The sequence below is a fragment of the Chrysochloris asiatica genome, unplaced genomic scaffold, assembly GCF_000296735.1.
Source record: "Chrysochloris asiatica unplaced genomic scaffold, ChrAsi1.0 scaffold00060, whole genome shotgun sequence".
In the NCBI taxonomy this organism is placed as follows: Eukaryota; Metazoa; Chordata; class Mammalia; order Afrosoricida; family Chrysochloridae; genus Chrysochloris; species Chrysochloris asiatica.
The window spans coordinates 2,991,853-3,012,452 of NW_006408578.1; positions in this window are offsets into that span (position 1 = coordinate 2,991,853).

The following is a 20,600-nucleotide window of genomic DNA, read 5'->3' on the forward strand; positions in this document are numbered from 1 at the left end:
TGGACCGAACCCCTATGTCGAGGCGGTCCCCGACACATCTGCACCTCAGAAACCCTATACACGGTTGCTATGAGTCAGAACTTAACAACAAACAAGAGAGGAGACAAAGACAAGTGTATTACTGAGAGAACTTGTCTACAGCCATCCACTGATTAAAGAGACATGTTTAAACACACTTTGTTTGGAATAAACCTGTGCATGTATAAACTGGATCCCCAGATGCAATGCTTTGTGACCTACCCTTGTAGAACCATGCTCCATAGGGTTTTCAATGACTGATTGTTCACAAGTAAACCACCAGGCATTGCTCTTGAGGTGCCTCTGGGTAGATCTGAACCAACAACCTTTCGGTTAGCAGTCAAACGCCTTAAGCCTTTGTACCACTAAAGACTCTGTGTATGTACAAGTGATCATGGGACTTGGAGGTTATAAATAGACAGTCTGTGTGTACTTTTTTGCTACTCATATGGTTTTCAATGACTAAATATTCTATAAATTGACACAGACTGTCTATTTATAACCTCCAAGTCCATGATCACTTGAGACTCAACATGTCTTTGTTGTTGTTAAGTGTCATCAAGTCAGTTCCAACTCATAGCAACCCTATATAGGTTTTCTGAGGATCTGCTGGTAAGTTTGAACCTCCGACTTTCCGTGCAGTGCTTTATCCTACAGCGCCCAAATGAACTAATCACCATTCTACCAAATCCAGTCTCGTCTTAGTGCACCCCAACTCGACAGTCAACACCACCCTCTGTCCAGACATGTAATCCACATATACAAACAGCATAACCAAGCACCAGTGCTCTGTATCTTTTCCTTCCAAACATAACTCAGATCCACCCACTCCACTTTCTCTTGCTTCTATTACCAGGATTGCATTATAACTTGTGTAGACTCTAGCCATTTTGCTTTCATGGACCCCTTTCTCCATTTAAAAAAAGATATTAAAAATTAGACTTTATGACTTTGTTGCTATAAAAACAAATGTAATGTTATTGCTGTTTTTGTTAAGTGCCATTGAGTTGGTTCCAATTCATAGCGACCCTGTAGAGGGTTTCCAAGGAGCAGCTGGTGGATTTGAACCACCTTGAGGTCTAGTGCATTACCCTGCAGCACCACACCAGGACTACCAGCTTTATTTTATATTCATTTTTTATTTCAAAAGAAATTAAAAGGAAAACATTTTCACGTGTCATTTAAAAGTGCCCTGAGCCCTGGGCACTGTGCCTGTTGTACCTAATGGCTAAGTTGGATCTACTATGGACACTGGACTACTCTGATAGCCTCATATGCATGTGAAAGCCAGACAATTAAAAGGAAGACCCAAGAAGAATTGATGCATTTGAATGAGTTGGTGAAAAATAAGGAGCCCTAAGGAGTTAAGGCCAGACTGCAAAGCCATTTGAAGGGCAAGGTCTGTGGTTCAAGCTCACCAGCTGCTCCTCGGAAACCCTATATAGGGTTGCTATGGGTTAGAACCAACTTGACTGCACTTAACAACAAGGAGCTAAGGAGCCCTGGGAAGTCCTGGTGTGGCGCTGTGGGTTAATGCGCCAGACTGCAAAGCTGTTTGAGCTGCAAGGTCAGTGGTTCAAACTCACCAGTTGCTCCTTGGAAACCCCACAGAAGGTCGATATGGGTCGGAACTCACTCGACAGCACTTAACAACAACAACAAAGTGGAACTATGGGTTAGACATTGAGCTGCTAACAGCAAAGCAGGCAGTTCAAATCCACCAGCAGTTCATTGAGAGAAAATGAAGCTGTCTGCTCCCTTAAAGAGTTACAATCTGAGAATTCCTATTAAATTCTCTATGAGTCAGAATCAACTTGATGGCAGTGGGTTTGGTTGATGAAGAATGAGCAAATCTGGCTTGGAAGAAGTGCAGCTGGAATAGCCCTTAGAAGTGAGGATGGGGAGACTTCATCTCTCATACTTTGGAGGTTTTATCAAGAGAGACCAGTCCCTGGAAAAGGATATCATGCTTAGTAAAGCAGAGGCTCAGCAAAATAGACAAAGAGCTTCAATGACATGGACTGACAGGATGACTGCAACAATGGGCTCAGACACGTCAGTGATTGTAAGGAGGCTATTGGAATGGGCAGTGTTAGGTTCTGCTGTATACGGAGTTGCTATATGTCAGAACAGACTTGAAGGCACCTTACAGCAATAGTGAGGAATCCTAGCGTGGTGCTGTGGGTTAATGCACTGGACTGCAAAGTCAGTTTGAACCACAAGGTCAGTGGTTCAATTGCTCCTTGGAAACCCTATAAAGGGTCGCTATGGATGGGAACCGACTCAAGACAGCACTAAACAACAACAACAGCAATAGTGAAGATGAAATGTTATCTCTTTGTGGTCTTGATTTGCATTTCCTTAAAAACCAATGCCACTAAGCATCTTTTCATGTGCTTATTGACTATTGGTATATCTTCTTAGGAAAACTAACTGTTCAAATACTTTGTCCATTTGTTGATTGGCTTGTTTTTCTTTTAATATTGGCCTGTAGGAATTATTTATATTGTCTGTATATTATACCCATATCAGATATATATTTCCCAAAATTTCCCTCCCATCCTATAGCCTGTCTCTTCACTTTCTTCATAAAGTCTTTTGATGCTCAAAAGTTTTAAATTTTGATTAAGTTCCGTCTATCTATTTTTTTTTTCATCCTTTATCTATTCTTCTGTTGTTCATGCTTTCGATGCCATAGCTAAGAATTCATTGCCAAAAACAAGACCTTGAAACTTTACACCTATGTTGTTGTTTTTTTATTTTTAGTTCTTATAGTTTAGATCTATAGTCATTTATCGATTTTGAGCTAATTTCTATGTATGGTGTGAGGTATGGGTCCAGCTTAATTCTTTTGTATATGCATATCCAGTTGCCCAACGCCTTAATTCCTAGTATTCATCCATCATGCCACACCTCATGATGCTGATTCAGAGTGCCTGGTTTCTGAAGACTTCCAGTTTCAACACACATTGTGCCAGAGTTAGCCCTGCCCGGAAATCCCTCAGGATTTTTTGTTGACCAAGGTCACCAGTGCAGACTCCCCTCTGGCTAAGAGGTTCGCTGGGGTTCCTTGCCATCAACAAAGTCATTGCAATCCATCAGAGATGTTCTTATAACCCTGATCTCCAAAGGAAGTCATTGGGCTTTCTGAGATGTTCATAGGCACTAGGTAACTTCGTTCTCCCCTTCTCCCTGGTGCTCAGAACTCTCAGGACAGACTGAGAAGCTCAGTTAAACATTTCCCCAGATCTGTGCATGCTGCCTTCCATTTCCATCTGCAAAACCATGAGGGCCTTGCATAACTCAACTTCTCCCCTAGCAAGAATCCTGTGAGTACAGAGTCTTACTTATCAGGCCAGGTCTTCCCAGTAGAATGAGGCCACAATGATTTCTTTATTTATTATAATGACTTAAGCCTTGCTGGAATGATTGCTTAGTCTTGCAAAGCACATCCTTCTCCAGCTATTTTTAGAAGTCCTCAAACTCATGCATCCCAAACTCCATTTCTTCTCTCGTGCTCCTCTCCTTGCCAAAGGCAATGTTCTGCAAACCGTCTATAGCAGCCTCCTGGACGCTGCAATGCTAGCTTCCACTCCAGGGTGAGGCATCCCAGTCTTTCTGGAAGCCTCACTCCCTATCGATTATAGTGTAAGAAGAGGTGGGCCCATCTGCCAGATCGCTTTCTTATCTGTTCTTACATTCATAAACACTCCCTCCAATTCTTACCCAATTCCTAAACTTTGGAAGGTAGTCTTCTAAACCTCTCCTTAAAACATAATGTAATTTCTGCAGGAAAAGCAATCACTGGGCCAGTATTCTGTCTAAATCACAGACTGAGAAGAGCCTGTGATTTTTTTAAATGAATTTGTCCTACTAACTCAGACCTCTTCCTTCCAAAGAAAATTTGGATTGTGGATTTCTCCAATAAGGAAACCCAGACAAGACATCATGGAGTCTCTCGAATCTTCCCATCGGTCCCTGAGCATGTTTTGTAATATGGTTTAAGTACCCCTCTTTTCCCTCACCCTCAGTTCTGGAACCCTCAGTTTTGTTCTCCAGTGATAACTAAAAGGTTGGCCCTTCAAACTCACCCTGTGGTAACCTGAAAGAAAGTCCAGCAACATGCTTCTGTAAAGACTGTTGTTGTTAGGAGCTTCCAAGTCCATTTCAACTGAAGGGGACTCCATGTGACAAAGTAGAATCGCCCTGCAGATTCTTAGCAAATGTGTGTAGACTGAATGGATGGATGGATGGATGGATGGATGGATGGATAGATAGATGAATGGATGGATGGATAGATGGATGAATGAATGGATGGCTCTTGTGCCTGTTTATCCTTAGAAGAAGCTGCAAACACACCCCCACCTTGAACAGTGCACACCAGGAACCTGATGAAAATCGATGACAACGAAATCCCCATTCCCAATGGGACATCAGAATTACTTTGGGTAACAGAATTTTGCCCCATTTAGAAAAGTCAGACCTTCAGTCTTCAAAGCCAGACAGCCCAAGGTAATGTGTGCCAAAGTGTTTATTATTCCAAAGGATGGGTAATAAATATACCATTTTTGTTTCCTTGGTGAAAACTGAAATATCCATTAAGCTGAAAGCAGATGCTTAGGATTCGTGTTTTTGCATTCAGCAGCTGGATGTTGTTTATGACGCTGTAACCTTGGCATCACTAGATCCCCAGATCTTTCTACTACACAATCACCGTGTGGATTCAAACCAGCAGTGTTTTAGTTAGCAGCTGAACACTTAACCATTGCACAGCCAATTGCCATTGAGTCAATTCTAACTCATATCAAAGGACAGAGTAGAACTGCCCCCATAGGATTTCCAAGGACTCCTGGTGTGGTGCTGGTGTGGCACTGGACTGCGAACCATAAGGTCAACAGTTCAAATCCACCAGCAGCTCCTCAGAAACCCTATACAGGGTCGCAATGAGTCAGAACAGACTTGATGGCACTCAACAACAATAATCTTTACCCACTGTAACTTCTTTCTCCAATAGGTGGTGTGTTTGAACTGTTGACCTTTTGACTAATTGCTTACGTTGCTGAATTGCTTTAAGCACCATGCTCTCAGGGCTCCTTGCTGCACTGCCAGAGTCGACACAACCTTAAGTTGTTTTAGTCTGTAACACATGGGGTTGCCAAGAGTCAGAATCGACTCAATAACACTGGGCTGGCTCGGTAACTGATTGTCTTCTTTTGGTGTAGAAATTTTTCCTGTTGCCTTTTGAGTATGTTGTAGTTATGAATGTCCTTAAAATCTTTTTTCTAATTAATGTTGGTTTCTTGAGCTTCTGAATCAGGCAATATTTTCCATTTTTGCTCCTCAGAAACCTGTACAGGGTCACTATGGGTTGGAACTGACTCAACGGCACTTAACAACAACATCTTTCCCTGGGATAAATGATTTTTTCTGCTTAAGTATACTTTCTGGGGAAAATCTGACTTTTTAAAACACTCAACTCACATTGTTTTCCTGAGCTTTTAATATACCATCTTCAGATATATTCTTTGTAAGAACAGCATCTTCACTGATCTTATTCGTGGTTGTACATCAGCACTCAGACCACTGACAAGGCCAGAGACGGTAACTCAGAATTGGCTCCTTGATGCATAAATGAATGAATGAATGAATGAACTTCTGAATATAAGTTTTCCCCATTTTTTCAAATTCGTAGTTTTGGGTTGTGATTCTTTCTCCAATTTTGATTTCAGCTTTCCAAGAGGCCCTTGACTCAGGGCGTTCAACTCCTCTTCTTTTTTTTTTCTTTTTTCTTTTTTTTTTGTGTGTGAATTGAGTGAAGTTCATAAAGCAGATCATCAGTTTTACATTCAACAAATTATACACTTTGTTTCATTACAATGGTTATAATCCTCTCCATGTACCATCAGTTAACAGTATTTCTCTCTATTCATTTTAGCTCTTTTCTTTAAAAAAAACAAAAACTCAGGCATGTGTAGTCATTTACACCACCAAAGGGCACATTCTGCAAGTCTATTTCCTGGCCGCCAGCTCTCAGTTCCTCTCTTTCTATGAAACCAGAGTCCTCAACTGCTCCCTTTCTCCACGTCCCTATCTCTGCCTCCATTTCTGGTGTTGCTGCTCACATTCCGCTTGTACTCTTCTGTCTTGATGGTCCTAGGGTCCTCTGTTTCTGGACTGTAAGATTAACCACTCCCCCATTTTGTTACAAAACTTCTACCTTTACAGTTGTTACTGTCGCAGTTAGTCATGATAGCAATTACTCACTATTGAATTATAAGAATCTTATTCCCATCTCTTTTTACCAGATCCATCTAGACAAGATGAAAATTATTCAGTGGGGACTTTTTCTTCCCCCACACACTCTTAAACTAAACTCCCTCTTGAAACCTTGTAAAACAGTCACTTCGTGCTTTTACCGCCCCCTCATTTTAGGCAGCCAGTGTCTAACTTGCCAGTCCCTATTTGCCCTGAATACAGAGGGGATAGCATTGATACTTGATGTAAAGACTCCTTCCCTCTCTGTTGGTATTTTGACAGCTCCTGTTCTTTTAAAAGCAAGTTTAAATCACTCCCCTCCTCGTGGTTCTGACACAATGCTGCGTTAGGAAGCAGGGGAGCCCACAGCCTGCATCACAAGGTCGCTTTCACAGGGTAACTTTTTAGAATAGTGTGGCCGCCACCAGGCAAAGTCTGAGTGCTACTCCAAGTGTGGTCCACAGACGTAGGCTGGGCCACCAACTGTCCGTCATCCATTCACAATAAGCATAGAAAGTAAGAGCAAATATTTAGAAACTTTATGTGCATCTAACATTGCCATGGCATTGTAGTGATTGGCTTTGCATCTTATAAGGCAGTACGTCCATGATATATTGGAAATAGAAAACATATCCTTTTCACCACAAGTAGTGGAAAGCACTAAATTTAGTTCTCAGCTGACTTAAGGTAAGAGCCACTCCATCTGTCTCTTGTTTTAGTTGTCATCAAGTTGGCACCGACTCCTGACGACCTTAAGAATGAGAATGAAACATGTCCCGGGCCTACACCATCTTGTTGGTTGTTTGAGTCCATTGCTGCAGTCATTGTACACTTTGAGTGCCTTCCAACCTAGAGGGCTTATCTTCCACCAGCACATAGGACCTCATTTTGTTGTAATCCATAGGGCTTCTAGTAGCTAATTTTTGAAAGTACATCTCCAGGCCTATCTTAGCTTGTCTTAGTCCGGAAGTCCTGGTGTGGCACTGTGGGTTAATACAATGAACTTCAAAGTTGGTTTGAACTACAAGGCTGGCAGTTCAAGTTCACTAGCCGCTCCTCAGAAGCCTTACACAGTGTCGTTGTGAGTCAGAACTAACTCAACGGCACTTAACAACAACAGTCTGGAAGTGCTGCTGAAACTTGTCAACCATGGGTGATCCTGTTAGTATTTGAAATACCAGTAGCATAGCTTCCAGCAGCACACAAGCCACCACAGTACAACACACAGATGGGTGAGTGGGAGACTCTGTCTCTAGAACACACTCTGAGGACCATCTGTGCCACGTGACTTTCAGAAAAAAAAACAAACTGTAAACCTAGGTGATGATTCATGATGGGTGAGAATCATGAGTTCTTTATATGTATTACAATAGAGAAAGAATCTGTTTATGGAATGATAGACAATTCAGTATGGTGCAGTTCCAAACCAATGTATCTTCCATGTTTGCAGCACACAAACGCAGCTGTTCTGCAATCAGACCTCATCCATTGGTATTAAAAGGCATTTCTTCTGGCGAAGAGTGTGCTAGGGGAAACCTTAGCGAGTCAGAATACACCTCGTTAACACTAAAGCTGATTGATGAGCATGGAGCTTTCTGAGTCCAGAGGAGAATAGAATGGAAACGAGATAGACAAATGGTACCTCGATGTATGAGCAACTGTAGGTGTGACACAGGTGTGTGTTCTCTATGTAAGAGAAGATTACAGTCTTTCAGGCTGACAGTTGTTGTCAGTGCGGTTGACATAAATTTTGCTAATGTTAATGGAAATGTACTAGCACGATTTACCAGAGCCATTTACAGCTGTTGCATTAAGAGTGAAATAGAACATAATTGTGGGAAGAACCCAAGAGGTTTCATACTTTCCACATGTGAATAAATGTATGTTTTAAAACTGTTATGTACATAAAGTTCCCTCACCTCCTGAGGCAGTTTTTATTTTATTTTTTATACTAGAGTTATTCTTTCAGATCTAAAGAAACTTCCAGAATACTTTCTCAGTCATTCCATTTTCCCTGTTTTGTGCTTGAGTTCTTCTGTGTCAACAGCTCATATTTCTAACAAATCCATTTTGGGGGGAAACTATGCTGTTTTGTCCCTCTTCATGATTATAGAATTAGACATTCCCATCTGTGTATGGGAATCCTGGTGTGGCTCTGTGGGATAATGCACTGGACTGCCAGGTTGGTTTGAACCACAAGATCAGCGTTTCAAATTTGCCAGCCGCTCCTCAGAAACTCTATACAGGGTCGCTAAGAGTTGGAACTGACTCAATAGCACTTAACACCAACAGCCATCTGTGTGGAGCCACAAGACATTCGGGAATGCCAAAGCATTGTTTTCAGCCATGCCATTGCTAAGGGCAGGTGAAGTTCCTACAAATGATGAATCAAAGGGGGTGCTGTTAGTTGCCACCAAGTTAGTTCCCAACTCACAGTAGCCCCATGTATTACAGAGTAATCTTTTGGAACTAAATTGGCAGGTCTTTCTTCCTTGGTGCTGCTGGGTGGGTTCAAACTACCAATCTTTAGGTTAACAATCGAGCACAAACCACTTAAGCTACTCAGGAACATTCAGATCAAAGGTAGAGATGATCAAAAACCAACCTCAAAGGACCAGCAGCAGCATGGTTTATATCTCCTCAGTGCTGCAGCAAGTGTTTACAGAACAAGACTAGAGGGTTAGGGCTTGGGGGTGGGGGTAAGGGAAATCTCTGCAGAGCTGGAACATCTCCTGGAGCAGGGAAGACTGAGGAGGAAGTACTGGATGCCCTTCCATTCAGGAACTTTTCTAATAACTAAGCAACACAGGTTGTGCTTGGCAGTAGTAGCTAGAAGTAATGGCTGGGCAATCAGAAGGATTCTGAGAAAGAGAGAAAGGAGGAGTCGAGCACAGAGGAAAGGTGGGAGCAAGGAGTCATAGTGCAGACTTCCTTAAAAGATGAAGGTATGTTGTACTGATATAAAAGAAGTATGAAATCATGGGCTGGAATCTTACATGGAATGACTTGTGATGGTCCAAAGTAAGAATGACAACAGGAGACAGACCTGGTAATTAATGCCTCTCTCTGCTTAGGATGTTAATATTTTGTCTCTCCCTTCTGGGATCCAGGTTGCGATGCCACAGACTATAGTGTTTTCAACAGCATTTGGCCCGATCTAGACTTCCCAGGCTCTGAGTTTCCCTTAACGCCTTCGGACTGACTCTTGTGCTGTGTATTAGCATTATCACCAGAGAGAAAGCAGCGGGGGGAGGTAGAATAGAAGGCTACTCCAAAGCATGATAGCAATGGTAGTTCCATGATAGAATTCTTGACTTTCCTGTGAAGACCCTGGTTCAAGTCCAGGTCAGTGCTCTTCACACACAGCCGCATTCCTGTCTGTCAGTAAAGGCTTGTATGTCTGTTGCTGTGATGTTGAGCAAGTTTCATCAGAGCTTCTAGACTAAGACAGACTAGGCAGAACTACGCCCTAAAACCAGCCCATGAACCCCTACGGATAACAATGACCCAATCTGTAATTGATTATGGGAATGTCACAACACTAGGCAGTGTTTCATTCTATCATGCATGGAGTTGCCATGAGTTGGGGGCCAAAACAAAACAACTAACAATAGCTGCATACCAAAGTACATAGAAGTTTTGCACAAAGTATGAGCTGAAGTGAGTATGACCCTTGCTTCCCCGGGCTACACATGCCCAGAAGAGTTATAGGAGCAAGCCTACAGTTGCACAACAGCCATGAATGTTTGAAGGTCCCGTGCAGACTGGGATTCTTTGTTCCCAAGCCCTACCTTTTCTTACTGGGTTCTAATCAGCTCATACAATCATGGCAAAATTCTCTTAAGTTTTCCACAAATTTTTGTCATATCTTCCAAAACACTCCTCACATAACAGCCTCCCTTTACCTCCAATTCTTCATTAGCATAACTTCTTTGGTTTTGTCCTCAAAGGTTCTTTTGCTGGTAGGACGCTCTGAATCCCTCCATTCCTCTTTGGGGCAGGTCACACTTTTGCGTCTTCATTAACTCCCAATTCATTCTTTATAATGAAGAAGTCATTTCTACTAGTTTCTTATCCACTTCATTTATAAGCAGTTACTGAGCACCTATTTTGTATCACAACTTCAGACTCAGATTCACTCCCTCCCTATATCCTGTTTTTCAATTCATGGATATGCTGACATTCTAACACCAATAACCTAAGATGGACTCCAAGGCCTCATGGTCCAAACAGAAGCAGAAAAATCATGAAGGTGTGAGCCTCCCAGTAAAGATGCTTTTGTCTTCAGAGATTTGGTGTGAAGTGTTGTCGAGTCGGTTCCAACTCATAGTGACCCTGTATGGGATTTCCAAGGAGCGACTGGTAGATTGGAACTGCCAACCTTGTGGTTTGCAGCCCAGTGCTGACATTACAGCTCCACATCAGGAGTCCCTTCAAATAGTAAAAACTCAAATTCAACTGTCATGTTGGGTGGTCCAGAAGAACAGTGCCCACTGTTGTTTCATTCAGTGATTCACCAGGGTCACCAGGAGCCCAGATTCAATGGAAGCCATGGAACTTATGGTCCACTTACTACAGAACTTTAACAATTACTCTTAAGTCCCAAAATGTTGAGATTTTGTGGGTCTGTTCTGCCAAAGTCAATCAATAATTATAGGAAACACCCAAAAAGGACATTAAAATAAGAAACTATATTATTGCAGGGAGAGGGGTGTAGGAGGATTATTTCACTCTCATCATCACAGGAAGTGACGCTGAGATCATTTCCTAGTTCATTTATTCAGAACATGGTTAATGAACCTAAGCTTTCCAAGGCTTTGAGGTAGGAACTGTCAAGGCCACCAAAATAAATCTGAAAGTAGATGGCTCTATCCGGCTTAGTGAATCTCAGGGCAAAGTGTAGCCACTTGCCCCCACACTGGAAAGGTAATTTTGGAGACTCAAATACTTAAGAAAATATATGTAAGGAATAAATAAATAAATTGTGGCATTCCTTAAGGAGTCCTGGTGGTAAGTGATTAAAGCATTCAATTGCCTACTAAAAAGTTGGTGGTTCAAATCCACTGAGGAGAAAGAGGTGGCAGTCTGCTTCTGCAAGTAGTTACCCTCTGCTATGGAGCAACTGAGACTCGTAGCAACCCTACAGCAGGTTTCTGAGGCTGTAAGTCATTACAGGAGCAGAAAGTCTCACCTTTCTCCCATGGAGCTTTAGGTGGGTTTGAACTGCCAACCTTGAGATTAGTAGTCTAGTGCTTATACTACAGCACCACCAGGGCTCCTGGAAACTCTGTTTGGCAGGTCTACTCTTCATGTTGTTGTTAGGTGCCATCGAGTCGGAACCGACTCATAGCGACCCCATGCACAGCAGAACAAAACAATGTCCAATCCTGGGCCAACCTCAATACCGCTGCCACACTGAACGCCATCAATGATGCCACCTGGCCGATCCATCTCGTTGGGGGTCTTCCTCTTTTTCTCTGACCCTCCATCTTACCCAGCATGACATCCTTCTCCAGCGATTGTTCCCTCCTGACAATATGTCCAAAGTATGAGAGATGAAGTTTAGCCACCTTGGTCTCCAAGGAGCACTCTGGTTGCACTTCTTCAAAACAGATCTATTGGTTCTTTTGGCAGCCCATGGCACTTTCAGTATTCTCCTCCAACACCACAATTCAAAGGCACAAATTCTTCTACTATCTTCCTTATTCACTGTCCAGCTTTCGCATCCACATGAGGTTATTGAAAATACCATAGCTTGTGTAAGGCACACCTTAGTCCTCAAGGTGACATCTTTGCTCTTCAACACTTTAAAAAGTTCCTGTGCAGCAGATTTTCCCAATGCAATACGTCGTCTGATCTCTTGACTGCTGCTTAGGGCTGATATAAGTCAGAATTAACTTGACAGCAACAGGTTTCTTGGGTGTGGGCATTGCTTAGAATCAATTTGGAGTTCTAGTGTGGCACTGTGGGTTAAAGCACTGGACTGCAAAGTTGTTTAAACTGCAAAGTTGGCGGTTCAAGCTCAGCAGCCACTGCTTGAAAACCCTGTACAAAGGGTCACTGTGGGTCAGAACTGATTGAAGGCACTTAACAACAAGAAGAAGAATCAATTTGCATCGGACAACTACCCAATTGCTTAAAGCAAATAGTCATACTTCAGAGGACATCAGAAAAGGAGGTTTCTGCCGGACTGCAATGTTAGTTTGAACTACAAAGTCAGTGGTTCAAAGCTCACCAGTTGCTCCTCATAAACCCTACACAGGTTGCTGTGGGCCGGAACTAACACAACAGCACTTAACAACAACAACAACAACAGCAACTCTTTTTTTACAAGGAGCTCTGGTATTGTAGTAGCTACGATCTGGGCTGCTAACCACAAGGTCAGCAGTTCAAATCTATCAGCTGCTCCGTGGAGCATGAGGCTGTCTGCTCCCATAGAGATTTACAGCTTTGGAAACCCTATATAAGGTCACTGTGAGTTGGAACCAACTCTCCACAGCACACAACCACCACTCCTTTTTTTGCTGTTTAATGTTCCCCCCCCTTTTTTTTTTTTTTTGGCCCCATTGTTTCTTGATTTGTCACAGCTTCCAACATTTCTTTTTCCTTATCTCCTTAAACTGTCTTTTGGTTCTTTGTTCTTTTTCTGTACCTGATTTCTCTTTTCTTCTTTTCCTCACCATCAGTCCTCACCTTTGGTTCCCGCCTCCTACACATAGTTCAGCTTCCCATCATGTCTCCAACCACCCTTCCCCACTGAGGCTTAGAGAGGCTGGATGCCTGCCAGAGACCCCTGGACGATGCTTTAAAGTTATCCCTTCACAGTCACGTCTTTCCACATGTAGATACTTCAAATGAGAACCAACAGTGCCCTTCAGAGCCTGGGTCTGCTAGGCTGCAGTACAGAAAGCCGCTCCTGAAAGTGGAGCAGGAACACTGGGCATCCTCTTTGAAGAAAGCAGAATTCTTTAATCTTTGAGTGGAGTCTGACTTTGTGATCACATTCATGGTTAAATGGAAGCAGGGCAAACCTCAGCCAATGCCTCTTATTGCTTCATCTCCTCTCACAAGGGCCATATTGTTGGGATGGATCTGGTATTTGTGTATATATATATATATATATATAGAGAGAGAGAGAGAGAGAGAGAGAGAGAGAGTAGGTGTAGGGGCGCTCTGGTACCCTCGCTACTCAATGTCATGTTTTTGAACTATGAGCTTCCTTGCTGTGAAGTTGGATCTGTGTGGATACAGGTGTTAGAACACTATTTACCCAGAGGGGCAGAATTCCTAGAGTTCCATTGTAGGATTAAATTAACTATGCCATCCATCAAAGTCACCCACCCAGCTCTCATCCTCACACCCCAACACATTTAAAAAACAGAAAATGTGAATGCATAGAGAAAGATTGGAGAGTAGGCAGAGAAGAAATAAGTGACTGGCTAGATTCAAGCTTCTCTCAACAAAGATCATTATGCCATTTTGATAAGGAGATTTGTTCATAAATTCTGGCAACTTAAAAAATAATCATAATCTTGGAATCAGAAGCCCTTGAAAGTGGACAGAGTCCTCCCCAAAGAAGCTTAGGAATCTGAGGAAAATATTTGGCCATACTGCCATCAGCACAGTGAGGAATTATTTTAATAGTAAATAACAATGATTTGTACAGTCTGCTTATCTAATGTGTTAGGGTGGGTTCTATAGTGAAGCTTATGTAGAAAGAGAAAGAAAGAAAGTTTATCTCAAGGGAATGGCTGTAGAGGTGGGCAGGTTCAAGCCCATGGGTGAGATGTCAGGCTGAAGTCTTCTCCTGACTCACAAAGCTGCAGGAGCTGCTGAATGCAAGATCCACAGGAAAAAGTAGCAGATAAGGTGACAGGCTACTAACAACTCCCAGGATCCACAGGAAAGCATGTTCCAAAGATTCGGAGGTCATATGACAAGTCAGATGTAGGATCCAGACCCAGGAAAAAGCAAACAAGCTTTGCTCAAGCATCCACGTATACTGGCAGCAGGCCACACCCCTGAGGAACCCCCCTTTCAATTGATGGGCTGCTCCTAGCAGATCTCATCATGGAAGTGATTACATTACATTAGATTTCATCGTAGGGGAATGTCTACTTCTTAAATGCCAAATCACAGAATCCTGGCCCAGCCAAGTTGACATGCACCCTTGACTATCACACCCAGCAAACACACCATCATCACAGCATGAGGTAGATACAGAACTGCCTGTAGTTTATATCTGAAGTTTCCAGAATTTCTTCAAGATCAGAAGTGACCAGTGAAGAAAAATATGACAGAAAGACTCCAGAAGAAATCCCTGAAGTAGAGAATTGTAGTACAAAGCAACCCAGACACCCAAGAGGTATGGCATTTTAGGAATTGAGTTGTTTCAGGGATCTGTAGGCACACATGTACTGTCTGCGAATAGAGTCTAATACAAAGACAAGCTTTTCTGCTGCAAAGAAAAGAGTTTGGGGAACAGTACCCTACTCTGTAGCTCTGGTAGCGTAGTGGTTACGAATCGGGCTGTGAACCGCAAGGTCAGCAGTTCAAAACTATCAGCTGCTCTGTGGGAGAAAGATGAGGCTTTCTGTTCCCGTAAAGGTTTACAGCCTCAGAAACCCTGTACGGGGTCGCTATGAGTCGGAACCGACTCCACAGCACTTAACAATAACAACCCTACATTATGACTTAATAAAAAATAATAATAATACATAGTTCTTAGATGTAATGGCCAGAATAACTTTAAAAAGCAGCAAAAGGAAAGATAGCTCTAAGAAAGAGAAATCACAAGGAATACCAAGAAGCTCGAAAAGGAGATAAGCAGGACTCAAGAGAGGAAACAAACATCCCCCTGTACAACGTGTGCTCCATCACACTGAGTCCAGGTACGTTTAGTGACAAAGCGAAATAAAATTAAATGAACAATGACAAAGCTTTATAGTTAAGGACCTTTCATAACTGTTAATAATGTTGTGAAGTGCTGTCAAGTCAGTTCCAACTCATAGCAACCTTGACTAGGGTTTGTGAGGAGCAGCTGGTGGGTTTGAACCACTGACCTTGCAATTCAAACCAACCTTGCGGTCCAGGGCATTATCCTGAAGTGCCACACAAGGACTCCAGCAACCCTCATTGTTGTTGTTAAGTGCCGTCGAGTCAGTTCCGACCCAAAGTGACCCTGAACAGGGTTTCCAAGGCTGTAAATCTTTGTGGGAGCAGAAAGCCTCACCTTTCTCCTGCGGAGCAGCTGGTAGTTTCAAATTGCTGACCCTGTGGTTCGCAGCGTGATTCGTAACCACTACACTCCCAGAGCTCCTTAGCAACCCTCATAGCTTATGATAAATTATTGTTCTTGTCAAGCTGCTATTTAGTCGATTTTGACTCCAAATGGTTCCATTTGCTCCATAAGGGTTCCGAGGCTGATTGTGAAGTCTATCTTCTGAGGTATCTCTGGTTAGCTTTGAACCCACAACATTCTGGCTACTAGGCAAGATCTTTACCATTTGTACCACCAGTGAGTTCTGAAAAAAAATTTAATGTGTGTGTGTGTACACTGTCAATTTGTCATACTATTGTGGTTTGCATGTTGCTATGATGCTAGATTGATGAAGATAAAAGAATACAACCTTCAGGTTGCACCTTAATGTAACAAAAACAAAAATCCTCACCACTGGACCAATAAATAACATAAAGGTAAATGGAGAACAGATTGAAGTTGTCAATGACTTCATTTTTCTTGATCAACAATCAACACTCATGGAAGCAACATCAGGAAATCAAATGATGTATTTCATTAGGCAAATCTGCTGCACAAGACCTCTTTAAAGTGTTCAAGGGCAAAGATGTCAGTTTGAGGACTAAGGTGCACGTGACCCAAGCCACGGTATTTTCCATAACTTCACAGGCATGTGAAAGATGGATAATTAAGGAAGACCATAGAAGAATTGCTGTGTTTGAGTTATGGTGCTGGAGGAGAATATTGAAAGTGCCATGGACTGCCAAAAGAACAAACATATCTGTGTTGGAAGAAGTGCAGCCAGAGTGCTCCTTGGAGGCCAGGATGGCCAAACTTCATCTCTTATACTTTGGACATATAGTCAGGAGGGACCATTCGTTAGAGAAGGATATCATGTTTGGTAAGGGAGAGGGTCAGAGAAAAAGAGGAAGACCCCCAGCAAGATGGATTGGCACTGTGGCAGCATCAATGTGCTCAACCATGACAACAATAGTGAGGTTGGCCCAGGATCGGGCAGTGTTTCATTCTGTTGTGCATATGGTGGCTATGAATCGATACTGACTCATTGGCACCTAACAACAACATGATGCTAGAAACTATATCACTGTTATTTCAAATATCAGCAAGATCAACCATGGTGGACAGGTTTCAGCTGAACTTCCAGATTAAGACAGACTAGGAAGAAAGGCTTGGTTGGTGATTTACTTGTGGAAATTAGTCAGTGAAAATCTAATGTATCCCAGCAGACTATTGTCTTACTGGTTTGCTTTGGATATGTTATCAGGAGGATTCAATGGTTGAAGGAGAACATGATGTTTAATTCAGTGATGATGGTGATTATATTCTGACTCATAGCAACCCTGTATTGGGTTTCTGAGGCTATAAATCTTTACAGGAGCAGAAATTTTCATCTTTCTCCCACAGAGCTGCTGGTAGATCCCAATTGACAGCCTTGTTGTTAGCAAGCCAACTCATAACACACTAAGCTACCGGAGTCCCTTGCTGTTGTTGGTGTTAGGTGCCATCAAGTCGATTACAACACATAGCAACCTTGTATAGGGTTTCCAATGAGTGGCTGGTGAGTTGAACTGCTGACCTTACAATTCAAACAGAACTTGCAGTCTAGCACGTTATCACACAGTGCCTTTTAAGTCGGTACTGATTCATAGTGACATTATGCACAACGGAATGAAACACTCAATAGTTGTTGCTACATTTAAACCCACTGCTTCTGCCACTGTGCCAATCCATCTCTTTGGGGGTCTTGCTCTTATTCACTGACCCGCCACTTTACCAAGCATGATGTCCTTCTCCAGGGACTGGTCCCTCCTGATAATATGTCCTAAGTATGAGAGGTGAAGTATGGCAATATCCTGGCTCCTAAGGAATATTCTGGCTGTATGTCTTCCAACACAGATCTGTTTGTTCTTTTGGCAGCGCATGATACTTTTCAATATTCTCCTCCAACACTATAACTCAAATGCATCAATTCTTCTACAGTCTTCCTGATTCAATGTCCAGCTTTCACATGCATATGAGGTTATTGAAAATGCTACGACTTGGATCAGGCACACCTTAGTCCTCAAGCTGACATCTTTGCTCTTGAGCACCTTAAAGAGGTGTTGTGCAGCAGATTTGTCTAATGCAATACATCATTTGATTTCTTGATTGCTGCTTCCATGAGTGCTGACGGTTGACCCGAGCAAAATGAAGTCTTTGACAACTTCAATCTTTTCTCATTAATCTTGGTGTTATTTATGGTTCAGTGGTGAGGATTTTTGTTTTCTTTACATTAAGGTGCAATCCATACCAAAGACTATGCTCTTTGATCTTCATCAGTAAGTATTTTAAGTCCTCTTTCTTTTATCAAGCAAGGTTGTAACATCTGCATATCGCAGGTTGTTAATGAATCTTCCTCCAATCCAGATGCTATGTTTTTCTTCATGCAATCTAGCTTCTCAGATTATTTGCCTCCCAATTGGCCATTCTATATTGAATCAGTTCTGATTCGTAGTGACCCTTTACAGGGTTTCCGAGGAACAGCTGGTGGGTTTGACTTCCAACTCTGAGATTAACAGTCCAGTGCTCACCCTACAGCACCATACCAGACACAATAGATAAATAAATGGATTTGGTTTTCTGAGCCATAGAATGTAATAGTAAAATGGTATGTCCTTGTGGAAGGATAGAATTTTTTGTAGAGATGTTAGACTCACGTGATTAGTAAGACTTGATCATGTGTTCAAGACAATGTTCAATGATATTCAAGTGGACTAGACAAACACACTTGAAGTAGGAAAGTATAAAATGTTCACTCTGTTACAGAATACCTCTGGGCACTTTAGAGTTAGCAGAGTTAGCTCCTACTGCCCCATTTCTTTTGCTTATATACTGCTCCAGGTTTTGAGTTTCTTGTTGTCAACCTTACCGGCTTTTCATTTTACCCTATGGCTGTCTCTTTGCGCTCATCCAATGATCAGCTCATTTCCAAGTTTAATTTCCTGGCTGCTGCCTTTGTACTATTCCTTCATCATGGCAACCCTAGACAGATGGCTTTGTAATGACATTTTACCTAACTCGGCCCTGGAAACACTCATGTTTGGACAGTCCCTTCAGGAAGCCCTCATCTAATCTTGGTCAAGTTATTTTCAAGGTAAGGTAAAAAAGCCATGTCTTGCAAATAACTTCACCATCCAGAGGTAGTGCAAGTGGTCTCCTCTGGTTGTTGTCTCCAACCAACGAAGAACCATTTAGGATGGAGTGTGAAAGAGACAAAAGGCTTGAAAGAAAGTAACGAGACCATCAGAATTTTAAGGGCATTGATAGACATGCATCACAGTTATGTATATACTCCTCACAATGTTAGATGATCCACACAGAACTTCACATTTTCATGTGAACAAAGATGATTTCCCAGCAAAACTACAAATAAGATCAATGAATGAGAAATATATAAAAACCAGATATGAAAACCTATTCTAAAACATTAACAACTAAAAAGTATGGTACTGCCTCTGAAGAGAATGGCAAATTCATGGAACAATATAGAAAGTATAGAAATAAACGCCAATACATATGGGAATTTAGTTCAAAATATTGATGACATATCAAATGAGAGAGGATAAAATAGATTATCTAACAAATAATGTTAGATCAACACAAAAGAAATCTGGAAAAAATAAAGCTAAATCCCTATACTTGGATAAATTCCAAATGTGACCAATAAAACTCTAAAATGATCAAAAGAAACTACTACTTAACAACATTCAGTAACTTCAGAATGAGGAAAACTGTTCTAACTCTGACACAAGACTCAGAAGCCATAAAAGAAAAGATTAACAAAATTCTACCAGGTAAAAACAAAAATTTCCATGCAATAAAATTGCAAGCAAAGTACAAAAAAACCAAACCATAAGTCAACAAAAAGTTTACTACTTCCATCACAAAGGAATATATATGTTGTTGTTGTTGTTAAATGCTGTCAAGTTGGTTCCGACTCAGAGCAACCCTGTATAGGGTTCCCGAGGAGCGCGGCAGGTGAGCTTGAACCACTGCCCTTGAGGTCTAGCACATTAACCCGCAGTACCACTCCAGGATATATATGTCATTGGATTCTATTAATTGTTTTCTTTAAAAACTATGAATCTCTTTTTTAAATGAGCAAAGGATATAAAAAGTTGACAGAAAAGTTAATATAAGACGGCTCTTAATCATATGAAAAATGTTCAACATACTTCATTAAAATAAATACCAAATAAATAAATAAACATCCAGTAAAACTACATTGAGATAACATTTTTGGCTGCTCACATTGGCAAGAACCCAAAAGTCCAATAACATACTCGGTTGGTGAGTCTTAGAAGAAAGGGAATCAATTTGTCACTGTTGTTGTTAAGTGCCATCGAGTCGGTACCGACTCATAGTGACCTTATGCACAGCAGAACGAAACACTGCCCAATCCTAGGCCAACCTCACTACTGTTGTCACGTTTGAGTCCATCCATGCTGCCACTTGGCCAATCCATCTAGTTGAGGGTCTTCCTCTTTTCTATGACTCTCCACCTTACCAAACATGATATCCTTCTACAGTGACTGGTACCTCCTGAAAATATGTCCTAATTATGAGAGACAAAGTTTGGCCATCCTGGCCTCCTAGGAGCACTCTGGCTGCACTTCTTCCAACACAGATCTATTGGTTCTTTTGGCAGCCCATGGCATGTTCAGTATTCTCCAACACCATAACTGAGAAGCATCAATTCTTTTACCATCTTCCTTTTTCACTCTCCAGCTTTCACATGCATATGAGATTATTGAAAATACCATGGCTTGGGTCAGAAGCACCTTAGTTCTCAAGCTGACATCTTTGCTCTTGAATTCTTTACAAAGGTCTTATGCAACAAATTTGCCTAATGCAATAGATACGTCCTTTGATTTCTTTACTGCTGCTTCCATGAGTGTTGAAAGTTAAGCCAAGAAGAATGAAGTCCTTGACAACTTCAATCTTTTCTCTGTTGATAAGAATGTTGTTTATTGGTCCAGTGGTGAGAATTTTTGTTTCTTTACATTGAGATGTAATCCATACTGAAGGC